Source organism: Gadus chalcogrammus, chromosome 4 (genome assembly GCF_026213295.1).
Source record: "Gadus chalcogrammus isolate NIFS_2021 chromosome 4, NIFS_Gcha_1.0, whole genome shotgun sequence".
In the NCBI taxonomy this organism is placed as follows: Eukaryota; Metazoa; Chordata; class Actinopteri; order Gadiformes; family Gadidae; genus Gadus; species Gadus chalcogrammus.
Window position 1 is genome coordinate 16,423,003 of NC_079415.1, and position 8,591 is coordinate 16,431,593.

At 43.3% G+C, this 8,591-nt stretch overlaps 1 long non-coding RNA gene and 1 pseudogene across 1 annotated transcript; both read left to right on the top strand.

Annotated features, from left to right (window-relative positions):
- The first annotated feature begins 2,805 nt into the window (after nucleotides 1-2,805).
- On the top strand, nucleotides 2,806-5,872 carry LOC130381837 (uncharacterized). The gene is made up of 3 exons (XR_008895483.1): nucleotides 2,806-2,890; nucleotides 5,182-5,254; nucleotides 5,807-5,872. It is a non-coding gene; the product is annotated as an uncharacterized LOC130381837 (long non-coding RNA).
- A 1,886-nt stretch (nucleotides 5,873-7,758) lies between these two features.
- The window catches only part of LOC130380615 (ankyrin repeat domain-containing protein 34A-like), a 1,463-nt pseudogene continuing 630 nt past the window's right edge, over nucleotides 7,759-8,591 (top strand).

The following is an 8,591-nucleotide window of genomic DNA, read 5'->3' on the forward strand; positions in this document are numbered from 1 at the left end:
TTCAACGCTCAGTTGGAGGTTGATCACATCTTTGAACCTTTCGCGACAATGGAGGTTCGATGAGGCACTAGCAGGGGGCAGTTTCTGGGACCCCAGCCAATGGGGGATTTTTACTAGATCGATAACTAGCAGCCAACGTGTCATGTGTGTGTGTATGTGTGCGTACATGCATGCATGTGTGTACATGTGTGTGCACCGGTCTAAATCTATGCAAAATGTTGAGTTCTTAGGTGTTTGTGATCCCCACACACAACACACACACACACACACACACACACACACACCACACACACACACACACACACACACACACACACACACACACACACACACACACACACACACACTAGCTAACACACACACATACACACACACTTGCAAACACACACACACATACTAGCAAACACACAGACACACAGACACACACACAAACACACACACACACACATACACACACACACACACACACACACACGCACACACACACACCACACACCACACACACACACACACACACACACACACCACACACACACACACACACACACACACACACACACACACACACACATGCACACACACTGCCACATCTGCTATTCCTCTCAACTGATGTATGGTCTCTTAAGAGCAGCTGCTGTGAATGTTTTGACATACGCACATGGATTAAAATACACGCTAATAGTGCAATGGGATTACACTCTGTACACCCATGGAATAAACCAGCCTGTTCAGTACTTCCCCCCCCTAGTAGTCGGTCCCATGGTCAACACTGCTCACAGGAAAAGGTACCTCAAATGACCTCTTTTAGAATCCAACATGACGTCTCAAACCTGTCTCTTGCCACTTTACTAGGATAACACATGTCAAGACAACATGGTCTTGCTTTGCTTGATCCATTGCGTACTGCTGTAGAACTGTTGGAAACACATAGGCAGTGCTCATAGGGAGCCGACAGGACTGTGGGTTCGAAGAAATTAATTTTGACAACCTAAGAATTTAGGTATTGTGAATAGTCGAGGAGAAGGGGGCCTTTGTGAAGAGTTTAAACAAAATGGTGTAGAGTACAACAGTATCCGTGCTCTTTCAATAAAAATAACATGCAAATGAGGTGGTCGGAGGTACCAGTGGAGTTTATGAGTCTAACCATGGGGTCAGTCAAAAGGTGTCCATCGGCAGAACCTCTTCCGCAAAAAATGTAAAATACCAAATAAATGTCTAATTTTCCCTCTAAACACCGTCCTCACGAGGTCTGAACTGATTCACAGATTATCTGAGCACGCCAATATCTGCCTTTTTGTTAGGCACAAGAAGTGTGAATTAAGTTCAATATGAAGAAATACTGTATTAACTCATTTTGAAAGGCTGTACTGCATTTATCAAACGCATCTTAGAGGGAATTAGATCCGTGTCGAGAAGGTCGACCATGATTTCACTGATCCTGTTTCGAGCATGCAAAGCCTCAACCGATGACGTCAATGGTCCCCACCTTTGGGCAGTTTTTCAGCGAAGTTTACGTTGCTTTCATGACACGGATATGAGTTATCTTATATTAGAAAACAGCTGAGCATTTCAGCTCTCCTTGAAGGAGCAGGTAGAGTTCAGAGCTTATCTTAGCACAAGGATGCCTACACGTTGGCTGTGCGCATTGAAAATTGAACCCAATACGTGTTGTGTTGTTGTTTTGTTAGTTGAACAAACCCCCTAGCCGGCCCACTATTCTGATGTGGTGTGACAAGGAGCATTCGATCCAAAGTAATGTAAAGGAGTGGCAGTTTAATTGGGAAAGCTATTGACGCGATATACTGTTCGCTTGAAAACAGCCAATACATTCTCTACTGTGATCCAAGAGTGCAGGCTGTAGGGAAAATTATTGATTTATTAATGTGTACACTATACAAGAATGTAGTGGTTTCAATCATGTTATCTGAACCTCCATTGAATGAATTAAATCCAACTATCTTGGTAATTCTTGACCTAAAATGTGTTTAATTAGGGTGAGAAGCACCAAGATGGCGGCTTGGTATGCATGCAACTTCATGTTAACCCCTCCTATATGTGCTGCTGAGCAACCTAAAGGGGAAGACCAATGGATTGCTTATGTTCAGTTGATCAAAAGACACTAAAGGATATTAAAGGCAAGCAATAGACAAATGTAGTGGTGTAGCCTTCACACAGTTCCAGAAGGCTTTACCAGCCCACAAAGTAAAGTTTGACAGCAGCCTTAACACTAAGCCCCCGGTCAAGTAAAGAACAGTAAAGTTAAACCAAACACAAAAACAAAAATGTTCTCGTAAAACAGATCCAAGCCCAGTTAAACATGCCACGGGTGTTTTCCACGTGGAGAGTGATCACGTGGATGAGACAGAGTGATTATCATGTGTTGCCAGGCCTTCTTTGTTTTATTATTGTTATAGATTAATCCCAGCATGGATTCATGAAACAATCAACTTTGTTCGGGTGAACGCATAGACCACCCATAGCAGGAGAAGGACAGTAACCCAACAAAAGTTAACAACATATTAAAAGCACGAGTGTGCTTTAGAAGCTGTATACAGTCCAGCATAAAAAGGGTTAAAAATAAATCTTAGAGACATATCAAAATCGAAAATATAGTATCATACTTCAGAGTCTATGTTTCTTCTATGATAATCTCTGAACATCTCAGAACTCAGGTCAAAACTTAATCAATCACAGTTTTTTTATACACTTTCTGCTTGAGGCTAGGGTAGGCTATTTGGAGAAACCAGTCAGTATCCAACAAACAAAATACAACCCCTCCCATTTCTCCCCCCAAAGCCACTCCCCCAAAACACATGACTAGATCGCTAGCTTTAGCATTAGGTCTGCCTTTGTGGAAGACCCTGGTCATGAGCAATGAGTGGACAGGCAGGTGGGTCATCCAATCAGTTCATATGGTCAAAATTAAATCATTTTACAGGCTTATTAAAGCACTCTCTTATGCCGCTTTTCCACCGCACATGTAGCTCGACTCGACACGACACGACTCGACACGACTCGACACGGTAGCAGCGCGGGTCCTTTTCCACCGCAAATAGTACCTCCGGGACGTGGGCGGGGTCGGCTGCGCGAAAGGGCCGTGACGTATTTTTGTACGCGACGCAAACAACACCTACGTAACCCAAACATGGACAGAACCCACATAACAACAATGGAGAACATCGATGCGATGGTATTCGTGTTCGTATTATTAGCTGGCATGTTGAAGAAGTGGAATATGTTGGCTGCGGCGCTGCTATGGCTGTTACCAGCATGGTTGCCATGTCGCTCTCGTGACTTCGTCACACTCTCTGGCCAATCAGTGGCCGGCCGTCTGCCGACGTCACCTTTTAGCATCGGCTCAGCCGCTTGGAACCTAGAGCGAGGCGGAGGGCGGGGGGGTACTAGAAAAAGCAGCCACTTCAGGTACCAGATACCATGTTTTCGCGGTGGAAACGCAAAAAAGGCGAGCTGAGTCGAGTCGAGTCGAGTCGTGTCGAGCTGGTACCATGCAGTGGAAAAGCGGCATAAGATATTTCATGTCTGTGATCATTCTGAATTCAGCTGCGAAGTAAATGCCATGTTACAGTGTTTCTCGAGGCCTAAAATCGGCAAGATCTTTTGATGCAGTATAATGTGAGAGACTAAATGGAACTTGGAAACGGGTGTACAAGTATAGCCACCTACATCATTAAGGCAAGGCTCAGAATTGACAAGAAGAGTAACTCTTAACTGTGGTTGGTAAGCACCAGGTTACAGACCTGTAAACACTACCTGGTTATGTACCAATCATATGTGATTACAGCCAATCACGGCAGAGACTCTGGGGCGGGGCAGGACTCAAAGGCCTGAGGAGGAAGCATAGTTCATAAAGGCTTTGGAGGAAATCCATGAAATTAAACAAAATGGCCCATTGTTCAATGTATTTCAGTCCAAGTCGAAAGATTCTGGGTTCACACACCAATGTCGGCAGTGTCCTAAACCCTACCTGATCTTTAATGACACCATTTATTTTTCATAATAACTTTATTCAGGTCAATATTGGGCAAAACAAGTTTAAAGTAGACATTTTGACAAAAGTCAGCTAGCATATTGCTAATGGACAGCTCATCAAGTGTGCTCATGTTTTAGGTGTCAAGTGTCAAGGAAGTGGAGATATAATCAAAACAAAAACTTTTTTTATTATAAATTATACAAAATAACAAGCACAACAATAAATTACAAAAATAGATTGTCGCGTTTTCTAAAAATATCCTTGGGAGACCCAAAAGGTTGTTTATCCCACACAGTGGGACGTTTTTGATGGACCACAGGCTTCAGTCTCTCTCCTCCAGAGAGGAAGTCCTTCAGAGACATGATGACCGGGGGGGGGGGGAGGGGGGGACGTTGGCCATGAACTTTTCAGCAGTTCCCCAGGTCTTGAGAGGCCCTGGAGTGGCCCGGGTCATTAATGCTGATAACAGATAACCCCCTGTCAGAGGTCCCATAGATACAGCGCAGTCAGCCTGGCTTGGCGCCTAGAGTAGACCCTGCAGCTGGCCCTAAGGACGACACGGGAGAACTGTTTTTTGGAACTGACTAGACGAAGGGAGGATAACTGTAAATCAATAATCATCTGCAACTTTTTTGTGCACTGCAGATTGATGCTAGTGGTGACATGTTTTGGTCTTTTCTACTTTCCTCTTCACATTTTTGGAGAACAACAATCCTCATCTACAAAAATATATGTTCACCCTCATTCAACCCTCATTTCAAAAATTTGATGATGTTTTTCACTCGTTCAACTATCTACATCTCTTTCCATGATTCAAATTTAGAAAATAAAATTAATTTACAGAAGTAGTTTTTTAATTAGATTGCCGGTTTTTGATTCCAAATGAGGAGCAAAGATATCTTTACAATCATACATATCTTATAAAACTGTAATTGGACTAAACTATGCACCAAAACTCAGAGGAAATAATTCAAATGTTCAGATGTGTCATTTTCAGATTCTTCCCAATGCATGTAGTAGCTGCAGGCAGTGTGCCTGGCACATAATATAATCGATAGATATTTAATGTCTTTAAACACGAACAAATTTGCACACATGTGCTGAGTAAGCCTCACCATATGACATGGGGTACTAAAATCGTAGATAAGTTCGCTGTTGCTAATAATTTGAAGATGAAGATGCGTTCGCAGATGTTCGAAATGAATTCAATCGCACAAGCTGGAGCAGGCAAGGCCTGGCCGATATTAACGCCGACCAGAGAAGGTCAGTTAACTCCCAAACTTCATGATCCCTCACAACAACATGCCACATGGCATACACACTTCATCAAGCTAGCTGCTATTTGGTGGTTTGAGAATTCTGTCGATGCATCAATATAAAGGAAGCCACTGTATCCTGAACATGGTCAGTTAAGGTAGCTAGCTAATCTGTTGCGTAACCCTTGGGCTTTTGGAAGCCGGCATGGTAGGCTGTCCATATACAAGGCTACACATGCAGGGACGTCTGCTGTCGTTCACGTAATGCTCTCTGATGGATCCATGCTTGGCATCAATTACTTTGGCACAGGAGAAACAATAAGCTTTGCCAGTTCTATCTGTCATTTTATAGCAGATGAACTCATCGAAAGGATGCAGGCGCTAGGAGCAAGGAGTTAGGGGCTAGGACCTAGGACCTAGAGGCGTGGTACATGACAGGTGAAACATTTCTAAGGCGTTAGAACATGACGGTTTTTCCTTCGATGATGACAGACACCAGTCAACCCCTCCCGTGCATATATCCTTTTCACCTTTGCCATATTATTCCTCTCCCTCCTAGACATAACACTGGACTCTTCCCTTCTCACAACCTGAACCACAAGAAAAGGGTGTTGTTTTTTGCCAGGGTAAACTCTGGCAACCGAATGAGCGAAACACAGAAGAGGGGGGGGGGGGGGGGGCATTATAACAAACTCCAGCCCGTGTCCGAGCCACGCCAGGAGGAGGAAACAGGTTCATCCTCCCCTCTGAGAGTTGGTTCCTTTTACCTGTTTTAATAAAAAAAACAATGTTTCATTGTTACGTTGCCATATTTAATATCCGCTATCGCTTTTTCAGCGTATTTGTAGATAGGACTGCCAGTTATCCAACGTCCAAAGTTATAGAACAAAGATAACACACACAAACACACGCACACAACAACACACAAACACACAACACACACACACACACACACAAACACACACACACACACACACACACACACACACCACACACACACACACACACACACACACACACACACACACACACACACACACACAACACACACACACACACACACACACACATCCCAAGTCACCGTGAGTTACGACGCTGAAGTTGGCATCCGATTCGCAGCATCCGATTCAGCAGCTGGTCCACTTTAAATCGTTCCTGATTGAAAACCACTACAACTAGACTCTTCAATCTGGACTAAATTATCACAGTGAGGCTATACATTATAATAAACATAGTTACAGATTTGTGAAACCTTTTTTCTATTTGTGAAAATGCAATACAGGCTAATTGTAATGCTTTTTAGGGGTCCAGACTGCATTAGAACGGGTCCTGATTGAAAACCACTACACCTAGACTCTTCAAATCTAGACTAAATTATCACAGTGAGGCTATACATTATTTAAAACATAGTTTCAGATTTGTGAAACCTTTACCCTATTTGTGAAAATGCAATAAAGGCACATTTTAATGCTTTTTAGGGGTCCAGACCGCATTAGAACTGATCCTGATAAAAACCACTACACCTAGACTCTTCAAATCTGGACTAAATTATCACCCTATTTTGCATTTTCACAAATAGGGTAAAGGTTTCACAAATCTGAAACTATGTTTTACATAATGTATAGCCTCACTGTGATAATGTAGTCCAGATTTGAAGAGTCTAGGTGTAGTGGTTTTCAATCAGGACCGATTTGAAGATTCTAAGTGGTTTTCAAGCCGAATCGGATGCTGCGAATCGGATGCCAACTTCAGCGTCGTCCAAGAGTTCCTGAAGGTACTAAATCCATCATCAATCAATTCATTATTTAGTACTTTTTTTTTTACAATTTTCATCAAGGCTCTGTTATAAGGATATGTTCAATCTTGTATATGTTTAATAAAATGCTTTTTATTGATAAATTAAGTGTTAGACTCAAGGCAACATATGACTAGAACTGTTGTACATTCTGCTCATTTGGTTCACTGAGCGTTTTATTTTCCCGCCCTGGAGTGTTTAAAGCTATGGATACCGGATCAGCGCTCCTAACAGGCGCTGCAAACCTTTTCCCAAACTCTTCATCCCTCCCACGGCCAATAACAGCGCAGGCTCAATTAGACCCACCCCTATGATTTGCTCATCCCCCCTGTCCGCGGAGTGAGTGACAGCCGGAGGAGAGAGGGGGCGGCCAGGCCCAGAGAAATTCCTTTTTTTCCACTTCTAGGGGGCTGACGATTGAAAGAGTTACACTTGTGTGCAGGAGCTCTGCATTGCAGGATAGCTCGGAGGAGCGGCAGAGAGGGGAACAGTGCAGAGAGAGGGTCACCGGTCCCGTCAGAAGGACCCGCATCAGAAAAACTTATGGCTTCTTGAGAAATAACGATTATCCCCTCCTTCTCTCTTTCTCTTGGGACTTTTGGCTTCTAGTTCTCTCCTGATCGTAAGCGCTGAACAAAGTATCAGTTGTGTGTCAGTCGAAAAAGTTGAATCCACTTGCCGTGAACGTCACTGGCGGTCATGGATTCCCGAATAAGATGGAAAGTAAAACGGCGGATAAGGGACGCTCAGATCACTCTAGCGGCCATTCTCCTGTTCGTCACGTCGCCGGCCAGCTCAGGTAAGACGCCCTCGCACGGTCCTCAAGACTAGACGCAAAACCCGGAGCGTGTCGGGCGGAGATGTGGTTAACTTTTGAAAGTTTATCAAACTGACTGAAAAGTTGTATTTTGCTGATTGCCCATCCTCCTCCACAGTGAGTTGGCCAAATACCTCGAATAGTTTCGTAAATAGCGCATCTCAATTCCCATTGGTTAAGCATTGCCAAACAGCCTTACTCGTTTGCAGTGACGACTTATTATATCTTTAATAATGTTCCATTTGACTTTTATCTCCAGTGATGGTTAAGTCTCCCCATCTTCGATCTATTCGAATGGAAAAGGGATGCGCCCTGCGAGTGTGCATTGAGTTCCAGACTAGATGGCTTAAATCACTTCAATGAATGCATGACATCACCTCGACCATATTCCTGCAAGACATCTGTCCAATGATAAACCAAAGCCATTTTCTTTAGCTTTTTAAAGACAGTGCTGGTCTTGGCTTCTACATTGAATAATCCGCCTGCAATTCATGGTAAAGTCGTCCACTCTTTCCGTCGAAGTTCACTGAGTTTATTTTCTCTCTTGATGCCAATTAGAAGCACATCCCGAGAGGGCGTGGTCCCATTCCGCTACCTGGACCGATGATGGTTTGGGTCCATATAGATATAATACTTAGGCTATTGCATATCTATAAGTATATAGATAGATAGATAAATACATGGATTGTTAGATAATTTGATTGTCTAGATAGATAGATAGATGGATAGATA